The following is a 23,984-nucleotide window of genomic DNA, read 5'->3' as shown; positions in this document are numbered from 1 at the left end:
TATTTCCCAACCTATGCAAAGCAGTCTTCTATAGGAGTCCTCTGCAGTATTTACTAAGAAAGACTGTCCTTTTCCACTGGGTTACTAAACTAGTAAGATGTGAATTTGAGGCATCTGGAGCCATCTTACCTATTATTTTTGAGAGAGCCTGTACAAAAGATGGAGGGAAACAAAGTGCCCTGATAATATCATTTAAGTCCCTGGATCCAGTCCTGGCTGAAGCTTATGTGCCAATAGACTTTCCAGATATGTGAGCCAATAAATTCCCTTTAAAACCTAATGCAGTTTCAACTGTCTCCGTCTCTTACAACTATGATTTCTAACAAATATATCATGACTTTAGGATCTTGGTAGCCACCACATCCATCTTGCACACATTAACCTACTTGATCAAGAACTGAATGCATCATTCCCTGAAATTACAAACTCAAGATATATCTCAAGGGAAAGCACTCCCAGCCAAGACTTTGAAATGGTTATACAAGAAAGTATGAGAGCCTATCCATGCAAGAAATGTCTCAGAAAAAACAAAAACAAACACAAAATACATAGAAAATATACAGGAGAAGCATGATCTGACCATGGGCCACATAGAATAAGAAATGATTAATTCCAGCAAGAAGCAAGTGAACTCAATTTGTGCCATGCATATGTTCACAGGTAACAGGAAAGTTTGTGCAGAGCTAGTTAATCATGATCTTACAAAGCCTGACAATTCCAACGAAATGAGAGGAAAGGGAGGAAGAAGAGAGGAACCTGCTTCCCATAAAACAACACTAGATGCAATTTTCCCCCATTTGTCCCCAGTGCTTCTCTTATTGGATGGCCCTGTGTACATTTCAAGTTATTATCAGGCTTGGGTGTTCATTGTTTGTGGAAGGTGTGCCCAGGGTCTGTTCCTGTTTGTTTTAATCACTATTACATAAGGAAATGAGAAAGAATCCCAGAGCATCTCTTACCAGGCAGTGTCCTAAAACCCTCCTTGAGGCAGTTTATGGAAGTCACCTCCCTTCGGTCATGTCCTGGTCCTCCAGTACAAGGCCAGCAGAGAGTCAATAAAATCTCTCTTGGTCACTGACTCAGCAGCAGAAGATGTTTAGTCTGAGGCACTGACTTCTTTGGGGAAAGAAGAGCTATATCATATTACAGATGAAGCTCCCTTATAAAAGTTTCTGGATAATGTAGCTATTTCCATATCCCCTCAGGTGGCTCAGAGAAACAGTTCTCTCAACAGAGTCCTTAGGGTGAAAAAGTGTTTAAGCAGTAATTAATTCTTCCAAGGGAAGCACCTGCTTATTCACTGTTTGTATGAAAATAAGGAGAAAGGAAGCCTTTAAAAATGTTACAATCACTTTGTATGTTAGTATTTAAAAAGGACCTTCAGGGATATTAAATTTGAAAACAGTCCTGAGAGTTGGATAGGAAGAAAGATACTGTGTCCATGTTATGATGTAGAAACTGAAATACAGAGAGGTGAACTTTACTTCACTTTAAGGTGAACTTAGAGTTGCCATATAGCAACTAAATAACAGAGCCAGGATTCCAGCAAACCTCTCCAGAAGGCACTCATGCATTCATTTATTTAATAAACCACAACTGACCACCTACTAAGTTCTTGTTAGTGCTTCAATACTGGAGATACAAGTTTATATCTAAAATTACATTGCTTATACCAATTTATATTCTGATATAATTTCTTGAGTGGAAAAAAAAGGTAGTAATAAAATAAAATCAACATGTTGAAAATTGCTTAAGACTGTAATACATTACATACATGTATGTAATACATACATGTATAACAGAATAAAAGAATAATGGAAACAATGAACAGATAAACAAGTACTCTACAGGGAACAGCAGAAATCCTAAGGGACAAATGTTCAGTTCTACCCAGCAGAAATTGGAGAATTAAAAGTAAAGAAGCCTTCCTAGCATAGATGATATAAAAGAACCAGGCCTGGAAATATGAGTGGGTTGTGCAAGTGAATGATGAACCTCAATGACAAGAGGGAAGATTGTAAGGAGAGGCATGGAGATCATATATGGAAACATCAGACATTCCTGGAGGATCTACAAGGATACACGATGAATTAGACAAGCAATTCCTTTAAAAACACGTTAGTATTTTTCCTTAACACTGTGATGCTGCTTCTGAACTTCAGAGAACTTTTCTTTGGTCTTTAAACATCAATTCCCCTCACAGCCTTACTATTAATTGTCATTTTAAAAATGTCTCTCTGGCCTAAAGAATAAGGAAACTCCAACCAAGAAATCCTACCTAACTCCTAAACTACTAGTTAAAATCAAATATAACAGTATCTCAATAATTCCAGAAGCCTGAAGAAAAAAAATAGCCTTGTAGATGGTATGTTTGTGTATATATTTGTGCATAAATAAGAATATTATTTTCTTTTTCTAAGAAACTACCAAGGAATTAAAGTCAAGAAAAACCTCCCCCTTGACTGTAAATATTAGAAATATAATAATGTACATTTTGTTTCTGAAGACTGAGCTTTGTCTGAATTAGCTCTTCTTTACACTATGTAGAGGTAGGAGGATCTGATACCACTTCAGTAAATTTAAAAAGTCTCTTATCATCATGCTTCATATACTCTCTCAGACTAACCCAATATCATAGCTTTCTAAACCGTATCTTTTATAGTACTCATGAAGTTTTTTTATTCATTCAAGAAATATGTCTTGGGAACATTTTATGTATAAGTTATGAATTTAGGCACTGCCATGGTACAATTTCATGCACCAAAAATGCATTCAATATCTCCAACTCATCTTTGGGGCAATAAGACAGGGTACATATAAATACACTCATTTAGTCACTAGCATATATTATTTGCTTCTGCAAGAATCCAATCTGGCTAGAAACTGGCCCTGGATTAATCAGATACCCTTGACTAGCTCTTAGTGATAGAAGATTAAATACTAACCACTCTTTTAGTTGTTAATAAAGTTCCTCCATCAAGTTATACATATGTGTTCTCTTGTGTCACTGTAGTAATTTTTCATGTCTACAGTTGTCAATCTTCTGGCTTCAGGGCCCTTTTATATTCCAAAAGATTATTGAGTACCCCTCCCCAAAACTTTCATTTGTGTGAAATTATATCAATCTATATTTATGATATTAAAAACTAAAGCTGGGAAATTTTAAAATATAAGTTCACTTAAAATAATAACAAACTCATTCTATGTCAGTATAAATAATATATTTATGAAGAATACGTTTTCCAAAACAAAAACTAATTATAATTAGTAAGAAAAGTGGCTTTTTTTTTTTAGTTTTGTATAACTCTAGTCTAGATTAATGGAAACCAATTGAGTTTTCTTATCTGCTTCTTCATTCAACCTGTTGCAATAATACATACTGCCTCTGGAACACACCTTTTTATACTTGTGAAAGAATGAGAATAAAAAGACAATGTTTCAATATTATTATGAAATTTTTTTTGACCTTGTGGTTCCTCTTTGCCACAAAAATAGATGTCATGGAGACTCCAGGGATTCCTGGACCACACTTTGAGAACCACTACTTTTGATGCTATGTCTCTAAAGATTAGGACTATTTCCATTTGTAGCATGAGTCACATTCTACATGAAGCTCCTGCTACCTAAAGTTCCTGTTTACTGAGTCATGATGATGATAGCAGCAACGGCACACCAATTTATACAACTAAAGTACAAAAGGCAGCAAACAGCTTGCTAGCTTTGATGGAAAAATAGAGAGACTCATTCCTCATCCAAACTACCAACATCTACTACCCTGGGCACCAGTGGCTCCACCTGTACACCTTTGTCTCCTCTCATTTTCCCACATAACTACCAGAACATTCTTTTCTTTTAGAAAATCTGATCATGATACCCTCTCTCCTTAAAAACCTTCAGTGGATGGCCTTCATTTTTTTTTTTTTTTTTTTTTTTTTTTTTTTTTTTTTTTTTTTGGTACGCGGGCCTCTCACTGTTGTGGCCTCTCCTGTTGCGGAGCATAGGCTCCAGACGCACAGGCTCAGTGGCCATGGCTCACGGGCCCAGCCGCTCTGCGGCACGTGGGATCTTCCTGGACCGGGCCACGAACCCGTGTCCCCTGCATCTGCAGGCGGACTGTCAACCACTGCGCCACCAGGGAAGCCCTGGCCTTCATTCTTAATAAGGCCTACGAGGTTGAGCGTAACAAGCCCCTACTTACCTCCCTAACTTTACCTTGCTTTCTTGGTTCCAACAATATTGCTTTATTTTAAATCTTTGGCTGTAGGCTGCTTCTCATCATAGGGCTTCAGTGAATTTTCTTCCTTCTATCCTGAATGCTCTTCCTTCCCCTTATAACTTAAATACCTATGTCTCCTTCAAATCTTTACTTAGTTGTCATTTCTTAGGAGGCAGTTTCCTTTCCCCATCCCCAAACTAGGTCAAATCTCTTAACTGCCCTACCATATTCTTCCCCTTCATAGTATTTAATACAGTTGTATTTTTCTACATTTATTTCCCTTATTCATTGATTAATGGCTGTCTGCACCACTAGAATATAACGTCCCTGAAGGTAGGAACTTTGTTATTTCTATTTGTTTGTTTGTTTTTGCTGACCATTATATTCTTAATGCCCAAAAGCAATGTCTGGCAATGAACAAATATTTGGTAAGTGGGTGAATGAATAAACCACTGAATGTACAGTCCAGCATCGAAGGCATGCGATTTGGAGTTGGACAGATCTGAGTTTGGATCTTTCTTTGCCACTAATTAGCTAAGTCTCCTTGGACTTGTGAGTTCACTTTTCTTCTCTGAGCCTTAGTTTCTTCATCCATAAAGAGCAAATAACAATAATTAATCTATTTTATTATATACAAATAATAATTGAATATCTCTACATCCCTAGTGCCGTGTTTAGAGCTGGGGATTCAGTGGTTAAAAGTTAAAAATAACTCATATACTCATTGAAATTAGGTTCTCACTGGGGAGACAGACAGAATACAAGTAAACAGACAAATACAATTGTGATAAGCACTATGAAGCATCCATATTAGGAGCTGAGATAGAGCCTGACCAGGGGGTACCTACATTACACAGAGTGGTGAGAAAAGACATCTCTGGTGAATGAAAATTGAAACAGACCTGAAAGTTGAGAAAGGGTTTGTGAGAGAAAAAAGTCTAAGCAGAAGAAATAAAATGGGCAAATGCTTTGAGTCTAAAAAAAAAATTCAGGGAGCTGAAAGAAAATGACAATGTAGTGAGTATAAGAGAATGTGGCATAAAATGACAGATAGTCAGGGGCACGATTATGCAGAACTTTGTGGGCTGCCTGCTCAAGATACCACGCGAGTCAGCTGAGAAATGTATGTGAAAGCACTTCAAGGAGGGAGTAGGCACATGACGAGAGCTCGATACATAGGGCTATTAGGGTCACAATTATCTTTTTCAATAATCCCAAGAACACAGCAGATAGATAACAAGGTACTGGAACTGGCACAATCCTCTGAAGAGGTGGCTTGGTCTCTATTTAAAGAGAATCTTTTTTTTTATTTTATAAACTTATTTATTTTTATTGACTTTCTCCAAAGTTTCTCTAGTTGCAGCGAGCAAGGGCTACTCTTCCTTGTGGTGCACGGGCTTCTCATTGCGGTGGCTTCTCTTATTGCAGAGCACAGGCTCTAGGCGCGCGGGTTTCAGTAGTTATGGTGTGTGGGCTCAGTAGTTGTGGCTTGCAGGCTCTAGAGCACAGGCTCAGTAGTTGTGGTGCACGGGCTTAGTCTGCAGCACGTGGGATCTTTGTGGACCAGGGCTCAAACCCACGTCCCCTGCATTGGCAGGTGGATTCTTTTTTTTTTTTTGCGGTACACGGGTCTCTCACTGTCGCGGCCTCTCCCGTTGCGGAGCACTGGCTCCGGACGCGCAGGCTCAACGGCCATGGCCCGCGGGCCCAGCCACTCCACAGCATGTGGGATCCTCCCGGATTGGGGCACGAACCCGTCTCCCCTGCATCGGCAGGGAGACCCTCAACCACTGCCCCACCAGGGAAGCCCGGCAGGTGGATTCTTAATGACTGTGCCACCAGGGAAGCCCTTGAAGAGAATCTTGACTTGCTGAGGTCTCTAGAGAATTGAATTTCACCAAAGTAATTAGTGGCCTTTTCTATTTAACAGTATTCATCTTCAGAAAAAAAAAAATACTGGGAGAAGGAATATAATGCTCAAGTTAACATCTCACAAACCTCATCTCCTCTCCCTCCCTCTCCCTCTCTCTCTCTCTCTCTCTCTCACACACACACACACACACAAAACACACATGCATACCTGTATGTAGGTTATGGTTTTATTTATTTATTTTTTTATAATCAGGATGAAATGCTTTCTTCCTAACCCCAACCTCCAAGGTCTGGGAGGCAGTTGCTTTCTCTGTCAAGGGCACTGTTTTAAAAGTGGTCACATTAAATATGCATTTGCTGTTGAGTTTTTCAGATTGCTTAGGGACTATATCTTTTCAGAATAAATCACTTTCAACAGCATATTTAATATGAGATGAGGATATCTGTCCTACTCATCAGAGTAATATTTTTTTTAAAAGTCTAGAATTATCCTGGAGGTATTATCAGCTACATTCTTCTCTTGTTGGGTATTTTATCAAGCTGGTGATTTTCTTCTTGAGATGCTGGGTTTGATCCTATGACATTCTGCCAACTGATTTGATAATGGTTAGATGACAGGTGTACACCCTTTACATTATAACTGCCTTCACCTCTGGTTCCACTGGTTCCCCTCTTCCCAGTCACAGACAGTAAATCAGTCAGCATAGATGAAGTTATGCTGTAGTAACAAATAACCCCAGAATATAAGTAGTTTATACCAACAGTTTATTTCTCACTCCATCACAGGCTGGCTGCTGTTTCCCATTAGCTTCACCATGGAATCCAAGTTGACGAAGCAGCCTTCATCTGGAATAGTGCTGGTCTTGTGTTAGGGGGAAAAAGAGCACAGTGGTGTATGACTTGGCTCATAAAGCGTGCTGCTCCAAAGGCACACATGTTGCTCTCAGTCACATCAACTGGCCGAAACAAATTACATGCACAGGCCTGCCATCCATGGTGCAGAGAAGTTTAATCCTCTTAAAAGGAAGGGTAGTAAATATTAGTGATCAATAAAAGAGTTTAGCACAAGCAGGCTTCCCCAAGGAGCAGTCTGCTCCTCCTGGAGGGAAAAGATCAAAAAAGACATGGGCTTAGGAATCTGTGCGACCTAGATTTGGATCTTGGCTTTGCTACATAGTAACTATATTATCTCAGACTAATTATTTTCAAATTTTTGGCCCTCTGATTCCTCATCAGAAATATGGTGATAATAATAGAGCCTCAAAGAATCACTGCAAAAATCAGAGACAACATATATAAAGCAGAGCATCTAATCCATAGAATTGTTTAATCCATTTTAGGTTTTATCTTGAATTGTTTGATCTATTTCCTCTATTCCAATTCTATAGAACATCCATTGAAATCCGATTTTTCTCCACCATTCTCCTGCTTCATTTAACATCACAGTGACCACTTACTTGCCAAGAGGACACTACTTAGTCCTTAGCCTTCTGACTTATCATTCACCACCATTGACCACTCCCATGCTGAAATTCTTTCCTCTCCCTCCAAGGCTTATGACTCTGTGCCTACTACCTCACCAAAAGCTTCCCTTCCAGCTTCTCTTCTTTCTTCTTCTCCTACACAGATTGCCTACTTTGCCTAAGGTCCCAACCCGGGCTCTCTTCTCTCTATACCTCTCCCTTGTGAGACAGGTAGAGTTAGTAAGAGCAGAAATTTCAGAGCTGGGAGTCCTGGGTCTTGATCTGACCTCTGCTACTCACTCCTGTATGGCCTAATTCACCACTTCTTCATGAGCAAAATCAGGACGCTACTACTGACTTCAAACATTTGTTGGAAATATGAAACGAGAAAATCTACATGCAGTGCCTAGCACTGTATGCAGAATATATCAAGCATGCAACCCATGTTAGTTCCCTCTTCTGTCGATGCATGCCTTGAAAATCTTCTGCAAATCCCGTCACTTGATATGGAAGTTGTACAAAATCATAGCTACTCACTTTTCTACTTGAGTATTCCAGGAGGAATAAGTAATGTCAGTGCTTACTGAAAATCCCACTATCTCAGACTACCTGTATTTTGAAAGACTTATAGGGGAAAGCATACATGAGACAAAGGAATGTATCACTAACTGTATTTACTTCAGATCTTAATATAGCATAATTTCCACAGTATAGTGAGCAGTTGAGTTTGAGATTTAGAGCTAAATTTGATTTCATTATTTTGTTTTGATTATTGACTCAAACTTCCTAGTTCTGAGCAAGTCACTTAACTCCTCTTTACACATTTTCCTTATCTGTAAAATGGGTATAATAATGTAAATAATCTCACTGTAGTGTTGAGAGGATTCAATTTGTTAATATAATCAATGTGCTTATAGAAGTATGTGGCATATCAGCATTCAATCAATATTAGCTATCAACATCGATAGAAATTACATTGCTGGGAAGAGAGGTTTTGCATTACCTATCAAAATATACCATATCACTGCTCCATTAGAAGCTACCCTCATCCTTCTTTGAAGACTTTTGTGTGTTCTACCTTCCCTCCTTACCATTTTCTCTCCTGCCACTCAGGATAGCAGAGTATTTGCTCCTGGCCTCATAGGGATGTCAGGAGGATTCAGGAGATAACATCCATAAGGCACATGAAGCTCCCTGGAAGGAAGGTGTTTGATAAATAAAAGATTATTACCATTGCCAGTGATATCTTATATTTCTCTCGCCCTTTTCAGCCCAGAGGGATCCCGAAGTGGTTTGCAAAACTTGAAGCACAAACAAGAATCATTCAACAAAAGCTGAGATGAAGCAGTCACTGCACATACAGTCATTGATTCTTCAGAGCCTCCAGCGATCTAAAGCCACTGCTTCCACCAGGGGCATAAAAAGCACTGAAATTGATTCAAAGGGTGCTTTGAGATATAAAGTACTTTGAGGTCAGTCCATTGAGCAGAACAGGAGACAGACACTGGGTAAGACACTCAAAATGATGTGGAAAATCAAAAGTCAATGAGGAAAACCAGCAGGTCGATTTCCAAACTAAACAAGGATGAGGCATGGTTCAATATGGAATTCCCTTGTAGTTTTCTATTCCGTATTCTTGCAGTCTTATATGGTGAGTCTACCCTCCATAAAACAAGCTGTTCCTTTAAGACAGTCCAAATTAAAAAAAAAAAAAAATCCTGCAAATATGTAAACATGACCCTAGTCCTTCAAAATGAATCCTACCCCAGCACAGCATTATTTCAGAAATCAATCTAAAGTACACTACTCTTGAATCCAAGCTTTCTCATCTGAACTGTTGGCATAGCTCTGACTTGAAATCTTGACTGTGTCCACTAATTCTGCCTTATCTAATGCAAAGACTCCCACTGAAGTTATCCTAGTAACCAAACCTTGGCTACACTTTCCATCTTCCTTCCAGCCTGCTGCCTTGACTCTGGAATTTAACCCTGCATCACATGATTCTTTGTGATCATTGATAGTCAACCACTGTAAGTCAACATTCAGACCAGGGGCTGAATTGCTAGTTTATACTGGCCTCTTTGCTCTGTGACCTACAGTTAAGCATTCTACCGTGAAACACGCTACGGGAATATCCCCAAATCATGTGACTCGATTCATCCCACAAATATCAAGTGGGAGTAAGTAAAATGTTTATAGCCAAACATACCCTATATGTACAATCAAAACAGTCATTTGAAGAAAGATAGTAAACTTTTAACTTTAGGCTCCTAATTATATCTTCCTCATTAAACCTGCCTTCTCATACCTACACCACAAAGAAGTTTTGGAAACACACTAACAATATTAGAAAAGAAGCATAATGAATTAGAACCATCTCCACTAGGTTCAAAAGTAAACTATTAAAGTAGAGTAATTTTAAAATTTTGGAAATAAAACATAATGGAATAAAAAATAACAAATGGGATTAGTGTTGATTACATTTGGACATGAAAATTAGTCACAGCTATTTATCTTATACCCTATACCAAAGAGAAGTCCATAGAGATGCAAGATTTAAAAATTTTTTAAAGCCTTAAAAGTACTAGAAAAAAATACTGGAGAATTATCTTATGATCTCAGGGGTGGGTGTGGTTAATTCAGCGTGACATTAAGTCTAGGGATTATATAGAAAAAAATTTTAATGCTATTACAGAAAATAATAAAGCCCAAGGCCATCAAAGTGTGTAAAATTTTTAAAACGAGAAAAAAAATTTGTAATTTAAATGAAAAAGAAAAGAAAAGCACTGTTGGGGTAAACCATGCCTATAATATAACAAGAAAAATTATAAAAACCTAAGAAGAAACTGAAGAAAAGAGAGGCAGAATAGAGTTGCAGAAGATGAAGTATAACATAAAGACAAGATTAACATCATTCATAAACAAACTCCATGTAAATTAAAACAATAATGAGGTGCCATTTCTGAAGAGTACTGATGAGAGTAGAGAGGAAAAATCATTGGTATAAAGTTGGTGGGGACACAAATTAGTACAATATATTTCAAGGCAATAATTTTCCAATTTCAATTTTTACGTGGTTCTGTCCTTTCACATAGCATCTTCAATTCTAGAAATCTATTCTAAAGATACATCTACACAAATATATATGAATTGAGAAAAAAATTACTTACTGAAGCAATGCACATAGTAGAGAAAAACTGGAAATCTCTTCTGTGTCCATCACTACGTGTTAGAAATGATGCAGAAATAAATGTATATGAACCACTTGAAAATATGAAATAAGCACGCTGAAGAAAAGTACAATCTCATTTTTGAAAAGAAATTCACACACATACGTAAGGGTGTGTCAGTGTGTGTGGTGGGTGAATATAAAAATATTTGAAAAGATATATACCAAAATGTTACCAGCGCTTATCTTTGGGGCATAGGATAGCAGCACTCTTCTCTTTCTGCGTTTTAGAGGTCTTTATTTCAAATTTTTTATTGAAAACGTTTTCTAAAGTCAGTAAAAGATACTAAAGGAAACCAAAGAAGAGCAATGTGAGGAAGTTAGAGAACAGCATTTATAGCATGAAAATATTTGAAATAGTGCGCATCAAATCAATACTTTGAATATCTTTACGGAAATCTAGTATTGGTAATTCAATCTGAAAGTGAGATTATACTGAGATTTCACCAATTTTTTTTACAGTATATTATTTTTACTTTACAGCACCACTCAGCATTAGAAAATACATTAAAACCTGACCATAAATATGGTCCTGGAGACCAATCTCAGTACTGTGTTAGCCACCATCACTGAAGAGTTTGTGTTGACACAGGGGCATCTCTGTAGCCTCAAGTCTCTTTATCAAAATCATAGTGATAATGTCAGCTTCTCATTACATTTGTGCAATTTAAGGGTGAGTTAGAGATAGTGCCTTGACCTGTTTCAGAAGCAAGTACTATAAAAATATTAATTTAACTTGGAACGGAGCAGAAGGTGCAGTAAATGTATCCAATCTTCCCAACTCATTTATGGTTCCCAATTCTTTAGGATTGAATGTTCACTAATATAATGGTGATACATTTTTACCACGCCTGAGACACAGCAAACTCTCAGCTTTTGTCTGTTTAATTGAATTAAACTGATCAGGATTTTTTTGGGTATATTTTATGTTGGCCCAGTAATCTGAAAAGTGGTTGAACCACAAGTAATCACTGGTTCAGTCATATAATCTAGGGATTCATTTATAGGAAGGATCACTGATGCTTCAAATTGAGCCCCTCTTCCTTATTCATATTGATTATTATTTCTATATTAAGTTTGTTGTCAGTGGCCAGTGTATTCTAGGTGGACAGTATGGGGAAGGAAGAAGAGAAACAGTAGGAAAAAGAAAAGATATCTTGGTAACAGAATGTCAATAGAATAATCAAGTTTGACAAGAGAAAGTTAGGACCCAAACCATCTTCTACAGTTACTTAAATAAATGTTGTCAATTAAAACAGCATGTATGCTGTGAGTTGCTTAATTTCTCAAATTGTATTTTCTTATTTCCAATAATACGTATTTTACATTTAAGAATGAAATAATTTAACGTAAGAGAAGTGCCTGGAGCAGTGACTGGCACATAGTAGGCACCCAAAATATCAATAATGCTAACAATATTTATTCCTGTATCCCAGTGGTTCTCAACCAAGGGCAATTTTGTCCCCCAGGGGAAACTAGGCAATGTGTGGAGACATTTTTGGTTGTCACGGTTTGGGAGGGTACGTAATGCTGGCATATAGTGAGTAGAGGCCAGGGATGCCGCTAAACATCCACGATGCAGAGGATGGTCCCACAACAAAGAATTATCTGGCTCAAAGTGTCAACAGTGCTAAGGTTAAAAAACCCTGCTTTAGTCCCTAGTTTCTGAAATCCAGTATCTCATGGTCGGAGACAGAGGAACTGAAAGAGCACATTCTGACAGCACATATAGACATACAGACACAATCTAGGAAGATTTACTTAGAAATCTTCCCTTCTTTTTCTCAAGCACTACAACGGTCTATTTGGCGTGCCCTGTGTTTACCATTCAAATTACATCACTCCTTTGCCACAGCACCTCCAAGCCCTTTTCCTTCTGTATCTGGACTGTCCATGTTCTTCACTGTTGCAGTGACTGTATTCCTTCCCTCCCCAAGGTCCCGTCTGTCTCCTTATGGTCTTTAAAATCCAATTTAACTGGGTTAAATTGCCTTTATACTCCTCCACTCCTCTGTAACAGCAAGTCCCTTTAATTCTTTCTCAGACTCAGTCCCTCCTCTCACTTCTACCACTCACTAATTGAAGTTAATATATTAGCCTTAATTTACTTTGGGAATCTAAATAACACACCATAGAAGTTAGCATGTATTCATTTTTTTGCTATCCTGCTACAACAGTGAAGTTAATAAAATTGACATCTAACTACAACTAACTAGCATAGTCTTATTAAAACTGAAACAATGAAGCAAGCAGTGAAGATCGCATTACCCATCTGATGCACTCTCCTATAGGAGCCACTAGTCACCAAGACTATTGCTCAGCGTCCCCACATTGAGCTGAACTGATGGACAGGGTCAGCCACACTGGATAGTTCACAGGTGGGCTCCAAGGGACAGGAAAGAAACCTGGAACTTCACTGAATGTTTAAAACTGAGTGGCAATCCTAGAATATGATAAGATTGAAGAACATTTAGGATTAAACCAAAGAAGCTGGGTCTTGTTAGTATCAAGAAACAAGGGAGGAACACCTGTGAAGGAGGTGACACTGGACAAGAGGGAGAGATACGCAAGAACCAATCAGAATGTGGGAGGCAAGCTTCAAGAACTGCTGCGACAGCAGGTCTGTGTTGCTCGGGTCTATTTCTCGTAGTCTAAGTGTTGAATGGATGTCTTGCTCTGTGTTTAAAGCACAAAGTCAGAGCTGAGAAACAGAGACTCTGAGTGCAGGAGAGAGTCAGAGGAGACCCATCACTCCTCCCCACATCCAGGAGGGCACATTATTAAAGCCATCTCTGGTGCAAAGAAACTAAAAGAAATTGTGAGCTCCTGGATTTTCAACCAGACATGGTTTATTAATCACAAGAGCAGGAAGGATAATTTTGCTTTAGATTAAAAGCTGCATTTCAAAGGTCCAAGTTCTGTTTCCAGGTACATCAAATGCCAGGTTCTTTTAATAGGAATGATAAGGATAGCGCTACCTTATAGTCATACACACTTCAGACAGCTATCACTTGTATTGTCTCATTTGATCCTCGACAAAATCCGTGAGATCAGAGGTTCAAGCAATCACACTGCCAATTTAAAGAATTTGGAAACTAAGACTCGGAGTATAGTGACTTCAAGTCACATGCTAAGGGCATGGGTAAAACTATAACTCAATCTACTGCTCTTAAAAACGATTCCCATCCTCCTATTTCTACTTGAGAAACTATATACTCTATATGCACACCTACTTGCTAAGTATCAGACCTCAGGGAAGTTACTTATCTTCCTTCAGTTTGCTCATTTGTAAAGTGGGTTAAATAATAGGACTTACCTCATAGGGTTGTGGTGAGGATTAAGAGTTAACGCAAGAGTTAATGTTAGGCTTTAAAGATTTCTAATGTGTTCCTTATGAACACTCAGTAAGCCTTAAGTTTTCTTTTTATTTTTCAAGCTTTACTAGTATAAGGTAATTTAACATGTAAGCTTTTATGCTTACAAGGAAGTGAGTAAAATTATCCTTATTTTATATACTGTTAAGATAACTGAGATGCCAGTTACTATTTCTGCATTAACCACTCCAAAAAGTAGTGGCAGAAAAGTCATTTTGTTACGCTCACAGAGATTTTGGATCAGGATTTTGGACAAGGCACAGCAGAGGAGTCTTGTCTCTGCTCCACATGGCCTATAGCCTCAGCTGAGAAGACTAGAAGGCTAGGAGTGACTCAACGTCTGGAGGATGGAATCTGGAGGCATCTTCATCACATACCTGAGGCTGAAGCTGGCTGTTGGCTGAGACCTGAGCTGGGCTGTGGGCCGTGGCCCCTCTCTGTGGCTTGGGCTCCCTCCACAGCAAGGCAGCCTCAGAGCTCAGGGATCAGGATGGAAGCAGCCTAACCTTTTTTATGACCTATTCTTGAAAGTCACACAGCATACGTTCAGCCACATTCTGCTGTTTGCAGCTAATTACAAGACTGTCCAGATCCAAGGAGAGGGAGATGAAACCCCACCTCTTGATGGAAGAGCAGCAAAGCACAGGGGATGGCAGATACTGTTGCAATCATCTTTAGAAAATACAAGATGCTATACAGAGGAAGATAGGATTTGCCAAATATTTTTTTAATTACTGAATACACCAGAATAAGAATTCACAGCTTTTGATTTGTAAAGTTCTGTTCTTTCACTGGCCTCTCGGACCTTGCTCTCCTTTGTAAACAATGACGATGAATCTTACATGTTCACTGGCAAGTACGCTGAAAGACTTGGCCCTGCAGGGATGCAACTGAGGGCAAGTAGGTCACACCAGGAAGGCATCTAAATAAATTCTACAAACTTGTAATGGGAGTTTACTGTATGTTAGTCTTCTTTCTTCCCCATGCCTTCCATACTACCACCTCTTTTAATCCACCCTCAGGGAGGAAAAATACTAATCAGCATTGATTAGATTCCAGAGCATTGATTGGGCTCCTTTTACAAGTGGGCAAATAACTATATCTAGCTCCAGCATGGTGCTTTCGCTTCAGCCCATGTGACTACCCTCACTTTCGGCTCTCTTCCATCTGGTCCTTCCTTGTGAGCATTTTTCATCACCTCCTCTTCTGTCAAACTGGTCCATTATCACCTCTCCTGCATTACATAATAGGCCCTAACTCACCTCCCTCTTGTATTCTCACACCCCACAGCCTTTTTTCAAAGCACCAGCCAGAGTGATCCTTTTGAAAACTAGGTCAGATGATGTTATCATTCCTCTACCTTCTGATTCCCATTTCACTTAAGGACTGTATAGAGCATCCTTGGAAAATTCTGAGATAGACAGGCATAGATTTGATCTGAGCAGGATCTAGGAATTCCTGCCTTCCTTAGCCTCAATGCTATCCAGTAGTTCTCTACTGTAGTAAACAAAAAAGATGTCTAAAGATGTCCACACCCTAATCTCTGAAACCTGTGAATATGTTGTGACACATGGCAAGAGGAAATTCAGGCTGCAGATGGAATTAAGACTCTTAATTAACTGGAGATATGAGAGAGTATACTGGGTTATCCAGGTGGGCTCAATGTTATCACAAGAGTCCTTATAAGTAAAGAGGAAAGGAGTGTCAGAGTCAGAGAGACACAACAATGGAAGCACTTGAGGTCAGAGTGATGCAACTGCCGACTTTGAAGAAAGAGGCTATAAGCCAAGGACTTCAAGTGACCCTACAAACCAGAAAAGACAAGAAACCATATTCTCCCCTAAAGTCTCCAGAAGGAGCACAGCCCTACTCATATCTTGATCTTAGGGCAGTGAGATGCATTTCAGACTTCTGACTTGTAGATATGTAAAATAATAAATTTGTGTTGTTTGAAGCCACCAATTTGGTGGTAACTCGTTATAGTGGCAATAAGAAACTAATATACCTACCATAATTTCTAACTAATGCCTTCATAATTAGCACTACCATCAAAAGAAGATCCAGCCCGAAGGTGTACGGTTCTGCTACAGCATTTGATAGAGAGAAAGGCAATCTTTACTGGTTCTGTCATTCAACTTACATATGCCCCAAAGGGTGAGATTTGAGTCCCTATTTTCATCAAGTACATAAAGCAAATGTTATCACCAATCATAAAGTTTTGTTGATAAACTTTATTTTCTATATTCCAAATGCCATCCAAATAACAACTCTGGCTAAAGCTTTTATTTTTTTTCCCCCTTTCTCTAGACACATATTCTGAAGAGGTAGCTAGACTAGACCAGTAAAAAAATAATATCTCCTTCCTTTTAGCAACTGATGAAACATACATGCTTTCCACTCACACTAAAAAAAAAAAAAAAAGAATTTAAATTAAAATGCATCTTTCATTTTCCTTTTAGCAACTGATGAAACATACATGCTTTCCCCTCCCCCTAAAAAAAAAAAAAAAAGAATTTAGATTAAAATGCATCTTTCATGAATTATGATGGATTGAAAATTTTTAATTTAGCCCAATTCAAGTAAATTCCTACCTCTTTCTTCTAATTATACCATTTTCCTCATTTTTTTATGGAGACTAGAGATCAAGAAAGAAAGAGCACTAGAAGTTGATTTTTTTTAAGGAAATGTGTTCTCTCAATTCGAAATGGGAAAGGCTTTCAACAGCAGGTCTGTAGATTTTCGAAAACCCTAATTAGACTGAATTAAATGACTAAAATGCTACTAATTACTTTTTAATTTCAAGAGAGATGTTTACAAAGCACAGTATAATGAGTAATACAGCACTTCAAATGATTACTAATGTTGCCATTTTGTCTGACTTAATCTCAATTAGTATAAATCACATTGTCATCATTGTTAATTGCCATTTCTTTCAAGCAAAATGCTAATTTCTCTTTATAATGTTACAATTGCTGTTTGTTTTCTTCAAAATATTCCACTTGAAAGGCCTAATAAAGAGAACATTTATAGCCCCCATATTTTCTGCAGTTTGAGGCAAATGCATTTGTTTCTTTTTATCCTATTTGGAATGTAGTGGTAATTTCTATTTACTTTTTAATAAAAAGAAACTTTTAACTTTGTTGTCATGCCAAATGTAAATTCATGGGTAGTTATGGTTCCACAGAAGAGTCCTTTTCCATCTGAATGCCAGGTAGAGTTTTCATTAATGAGATCTAAGAGGCATCATTTATGTTTCACCTCCCTGAAGAAATTCATCATTAGAAAAGGGAGGAAACAGCTTGTAATCAAGAGAATATATCAATAGAATTGTTCCGGGTTTTTTTCCTCCAGCTTCTTTCTGCTGTTCTTCTACTCATGTGGAAGTAAAATCTTTCCCTTGAGGCAATTATCTCATCCACCGTAGACTACTGGTTTTCCGTTTCTCTGTCACTGGATATCCTTGGGAAATTTCCCCCCAGTTTTAACTGTCATAAACATAGGAAACCTTAAAAATCATGAAGACACAAGAATTCTCAAATGAGATTTTAACATTATACTATCATTTTAAGAGCTCTTCTAGACTTAAGCCCATTCTTCTTGGAAAAAAACAAAACAGTTTAGGAATTAAATAGTAACATTTTTTTTTCTCACACGGATAGTTTTCTTAAGTCTTCAGTGCTTTATTTATGTGGTGTCCGATAAAAAAATTACCCCCGAAGCTTAGTAGCTTAAGAACAAAACATTGTTTTCACTCACGATTTTGTGGGTAAGGATTTGGGGATGGGCTTGGCTGGCTGGTTTGCCTGTGTGCTATGTACCACAGCTGGTACATGGAAGCAGCCAGAAACGCAGGGTCCACTCCCAAGAGGGCCTCTTCGTGCACATGTCTAGCAACTTAGTGCCTCTCGGTTGTCTTACTCCACACAGTGACTCATCCTTCAGAACCTGCTCTGTGGTTTGGGCTTCTCAGAACGGGATGGCCTCAGTGTAGATGAACTTCTTTCATAGAAAGTCATTCCAAGAGACGGAGAGAAGCTGCATCTTAGAAGTTCCAGGGTGTCCCTTGCCCCATATTCTTTTATTCAAGCACATAATTAAGGCCTGCACAGATTCAAGGAGAGCTTAACGATGCTCTCTCAAAGGGAGGAGTAGCTAAGAAGCTGCATCTACTTTTACTCCACCACAGTACCTACAGCTTATGTGCAAGGTAACAATATAATGAAATGATTTAGAATGTAAATAGATATTCATGGAAAATCTTGATAACATCCTTGCTTAGTACAGTTGCCAGTCTTTTCCCCTCCAAAACCTAAAATTCATGTGCTGAACTGTTTCCCCCTCCCCTCCCCAATCCAAATTCATATGATGAAGCCTTAACCCCCAATGTGACAATATTTGGAAGTAAGGTCTTTAGAAAGTAATTAAGTTTAAGTAACGTTGCAAGAATGGGGCCCTAATCCAATAGGACTAGTGGCCTTATAAGAAGAAGACTCTCTCACTCTCTTGCTCTCTCTCTCCCCACCCCCACTCCCCCCATCTGTGTACACTCAGGAAAGGCCATGTGAGGATAAAATAGCCCTCTCCAAGCCAGGAGGAAAGTCCTTACCAGGAACCAGATCAGCTTGCACCTTGATCTTGGACTTCACAGCCTCCAGAACTGTGAGAAAATAAATTACTGTTGTCTAAGCCACCCAGACTATGGTATTTTGTTACAGCAGCCCATATAACATACATTTGGGATCGTATATGATTTACATGATAAAATTATAATTTGGGGAAGGTTTATTATGTTTACTAGCTGCAGAGTTCTGTTGATTTTGGCCTCCTCAGTATCCATTTCTCCTTCTGTTAATAGCAAACTAACTTTTTTCTTTAAGAATTCACCCTTCTCCCTTTGGATACAGTATTCTGGGACTGTCAACCAAAGACCCCTTTACTTTTTTTGGCCAAGAGGTGGATATTTTACTTGATCTAGGCCAAAAATGTTTTTTCTATAGGATTTAAATCACAAGAAGAGCGACACAAAGATGAAAATTATTTTTGGTCTTCATATTTCCTGATGTTGGTACCCTGCAACTTCTAACACTTAAATCTTCTCCAGCACCTTTATCCTAAGCTTTCCCAAACATGGTCTTTCAGGGTGTTTCCTTTGATTCTGTGAGCTACTTTTTAGTTTTGATGTGTTGTTGCTGCTCACCATAGCACCATTTTCTATTTCTTCAAAACAAACCCCAAAAAAACCCTAACAGACATCAAAATTGGGACAGTGAGTGGGGTTACCCATAAACACTGGAATGTAAGCTCAATGACTGTGATGATACAGCAATCACCAATCATTAGGCATTAACTATATAATTTCAAAATACATTAAGCAAACACTGATAGACATTAAAGAAGAAAATAGTGAATCCACAGTCATAGTTAAAGATATATAATGGCTATAATCAATTTAAAAAGGGAAAAGAATAAGTCAGCATTCAGGATAGTTAAATTAGTATCTTAAAACTTAGTGTCACCCTTATATTTCTTTAGCCTTTCATGCTTTGAAAACATTTTTACATGTATTCATTCATATGAACTTCTCCTCACCTGTCTAAAGTAAACCAGGTAAGCAAGGAAAAATGCGATCTGTGGAAGAGCTGGAATAGTTTAGGATGCAAGTCTTCAGGTTTCAAATGGTATTCTTTTCACTATACTTCTGGTTATGCAGCTTCTTGGCTCTACCAGCCAGCTCGTGAATCCCCGCTCATGATGTGAGCTTTCAAAGCAGTAGATACGTGCTCCTAAATGATAATTCACTAGATAAATTCACAGAGACATCAATCTAAACAACGACTAGAAGTTGCTTGTTCTAGTTCCTGACCTACAGTGAGTGTTCAATAAATGGCAGTTATTACTACTACTGCTGAATACCCTGCGAAACTCTCTATTATTTCTAAGCTGACTTTTCCTTTAGCTGTGTTCCAAGAAAGTCAGTTGTAGTACTCAAATCACTCGTTGGTCTCAAAATGCTCTTCTGCATGAGATCTCAACTTTAGAACCTTTCTCTATGGCAGTAAGCCTTGAAAAATCATTCATTAAATGGTACGAGACATGGATCTAGATGAAAACAGAGAATGCAAACCTTCCACAGCTGGGCAATTGCTGTGCTTTGAACTTCTCTTTTGAAGACCATAAGGTTACCTTTCCCTCTCAATTCTGCTGATCCAGTACGAAAGAAAATTCCTCCAGACAGCACCACAGCATCTGAATTCCACCAAAACAGCTGAATTTCTTTTGCAGACACAATTAGTTGGTACGTCACAAAGTCTTGTCTTTGAGACTGATTCTAGAACCAGGTTGTAACACAAGTTGGAGTCTAATAAAACCAGTGATATTTACTCCTTAATGCAGTCCCTCTTTCCAGGGTGTGCTTTCTCTGAGGATTGATTACAGTTTTTATTATGTGAGCTTGTAAAATGCAAAATGATTAAAGGTACATCTATTTTTTTAAATCCCATCTCTGTTATTTCTTTAGTCAACAGAGCAGAGTCCTAGCAGTTTCACATATGCTTACATAAAAGGTCAAGTTTAGCCATCAGCACTGAGAAAAATTTTAAAAGGCAAGATTGCTACATAGTGATGAATTTGAGGCGTACTTCCAGGCTGACTACAAGCTGAAGGACTTGTGATCTTTCAAAAAGTTCCCCATTTCGTTTCTCTTCCCCAGCGTGAGCCTCACTGAACAGATCCATTTCCATATCATTATAGAACATGAAAAGGAAATCTCTTCTCCAGAGCCACAGCTTGGAGTCATTCTGTTAAAGTCTCTTCCATCTTCCCAGACCCCATTGCCCATTTCTTTGACATTCCAGGACACCTCTCAGTTTTGACTTCCACTTTGATTTACTCTCCCTGCAGGCTGCCAAGATTTCTCATCCTTCCTTTCTGAAAATCAGATCTGTTCATTTCTTCTCTGTCCCATATCAAACTTCCCAATTGCACATTTCCTTTAGGAATTTTCATGTGGCAGGAAAAAAGATCTCAACAAAACTGTTGTGGATGGAGAGTGACTGAAGTGTAATTGTGAAATGCATGCTCAGCATAGCTTATACCAGAACGTCAGGCAACAGGGTAATAGATTACTGAGTGAGCCACCTCTCCCCAGATGTGGCCTTGTTAACCACAGAATAACACACACACACACACACACACACACACACACACGTTCCAATGTTCCCTCTCTCCCCTGGAGTGAAGGCAAACCTGTAAAGAACACCCACCCCACCTGTCCAGTGGGTACAGGCTGCTGTTATCCAGGTCACAAGAAGCAAGCATGGGCTGTGGCGTAACTTGGACATGGTGGGAACTGAGTTGGGGCAAAGAATTCAAGATCATTAGAGAGGAAGTAAAGCCAAGCCTCAGATCCTAGAGATAAGTATACAGCTGCAAATGTGATACAAAACCAGAAGTTAGAAGGTAAAGAATCAACTGTGTGAGACAGGTGTTTGGGGGGAGGGGGGAGGTCATACGTTCTGGGTTCAAATTCCAGCACAGGTATTGACTGACTGGAGGCTTTGGTAACTTTCCTAAACTACTATAATCCTCCATTTTTTCACCATTTAACTGAGTTCAGTGTTATCTTCCTCTAATGTCAAGATGAGTATTAAATGAATTAATGGGTACTTACTGGCATGAGTATTGTTTAAAATACTAAACTCCTATGGAAATAAAGGAAGACCAGTCAAGTGAGAATAAGCAAAAGCTATTTAATCAGAGCTTGCTCTATCAGAGGGGTCAGCCACCATCACTTCCATTTGGCAGAGACTCAAAGGCAGCCAGAGGAGTGGAAAAGCTTTATAATTGTAAAAAGGAAGACTTCAGGTATGCTCTGAAGTCTGTTGGCATGGGGAAACTGGAGGTGAGCTAGCTAGGAGCTGGGCATCCTACATGATTAGTTACAGGACATATTTAACTATTTCTAATTGTTCCTAAGTTGGAAGCAGGGACAAAAGTTGTAAAGCTCTCAGTTACTAATCAAACTCCAGCTATTTTAGGCCAATTGTTACAGGGTTATTGTTTAGCTTCCTTGGGCTTGTTGCTAGAGATAGTGGTCTGACTTCCTGCAAGACTGACTTCTAGCAGGCTGGCTTCCTGGGCTGGTTACTATAGATAAGGAGTTAATTTCCTGGGATACTTGTTGCAGATTGTGGGTCAGAGTTCTTTTTTACATATGGTCTGGCCAATGTCTGTTTGTATATTCAGTCTCTCACTTCTGTAGTTTTCACTTCTCTTAAGTAAATGACTTCCTAGACCTCTCCCACCAAATCTTACCATCTGTTTCAGTGCTTCAGGGAAAGGGTAGAAATAGGCAGGAACACTGAGGCTATTGCTCAACTTTTGTTTTTAAATTAAAATTTAAATGTATTTTAAATTAAATTACTCTAAAGACAATAGTCTCTAGAATAGCAGCTTTTGCAAAGAGAGGAAAGAGATCTCTAAATTCCAAAAGACTTCTTCACGTTAAGATGTAATCCCAAATTACTCAGATCAAGGAAATCCTCATGGCTCGATGTGAAAAGTCCTTTTGCAGTTTTTTTCCAGGGGGAGATAATAAAAAAGACAAAAAAGAAGAGAGAAAGCTTTCTGCCAAGTTGCTCGGGCATCCTAGGGTCAGGAACATACTTGTTGAACTGAAATCATATGATATTTAATGGCACCTAGAGGATTCTCAGTTCCTTCCATCCTCAAGAACACCTGAACTGCTACTATTAATAAATCACCCTGTAAAGAGATGCATTGTTTCTTCACCTCCTCTTAAAAAAAAAAAAAGAAGTCTGGTCTTTATTGTGTTCAGTCCTTTCTATGCATTACATTTAGGAGACATTTACACAGAGGGTAAGGAGTCAGCCATGATGGTAAGGAGACTCAAAGCTATGTCATATTAGAATGCAATAGGATTTCTTAACCTCAGCACTGCTGACATTTTGGACTGGATAATTCTTTATTGTGGGATCTGTCCTATGTACATTTTAAAGCTTAGCAGCATCCCTGGCCTCTACTCTCTAGATGACAGTGGCACGCCCCTCCCCAGTTATAACAACCAAAAATGTCTCCAGACATTGCCAAATGTCCTCTGGAGTACAAAACTGTCCCCAGTTGAGAATCGCTGGAAAGTAAATATTCCTCACAGAATTACCTGAAGAACTTGTTTAAAATTATTGACCCCAAGGATCCACTGTGGTGATTCTGACCCAACAGGAATAGAAAACTGTATGCTTTAAAAGTTCCTCAAATGTCTGACGACCAGCCAGTTTGGAAATTCCTTTTTGGTTCCTAACCATGGACAAGAAATGACTCAAAGGGACCTTATAGCCATCTTCAAATATATAAAATTTTACCTATAGAAATGAGATTCAACTTTTTCTGAGTAGCTATAAAGAGGAGGGAGCTCTGACCAAATTATAAAACAAAAATGAAAGATAATTCTAACAGAACAGTAGATTTTTAAATTGAATTTTAGTTGGTTTATAATACTATGTTAGTTTCATGTCCACAGAATAGGGATTCCATACTTTTGCAGATTATACTCCATTATAGATTATTATAAGATAATGGATACAATAGATTTTTATAACTGAAGGTATTTAAAGAAAAGTTGAATATCAATTTGTCAGGAAAGTTGTAAAAAAAAAAACATAAATCAAGGAGACTCTGAACCAATGACCTTCAAGGCATATTCTAATTCCTAATTAATATGATTCTATTTAAATAAATTATGCCTTAGTGTGAGTTACAACATTAGATCCTTTCCAGTCTAAATAGAAATAAAGGAAAAGGAATTAATGTTA

The sequence above is a fragment of the Neophocaena asiaeorientalis genome, unplaced genomic scaffold (assembly GCF_003031525.2).
Source record: "Neophocaena asiaeorientalis asiaeorientalis breed wild unplaced genomic scaffold, Neophocaena_asiaeorientalis_V1.1 scaffold43, whole genome shotgun sequence".
Taxonomy (NCBI): Eukaryota; Metazoa; Chordata; class Mammalia; order Artiodactyla; family Phocoenidae; genus Neophocaena; species Neophocaena asiaeorientalis.
This window is presented reverse-complemented; position numbering follows the sequence as displayed.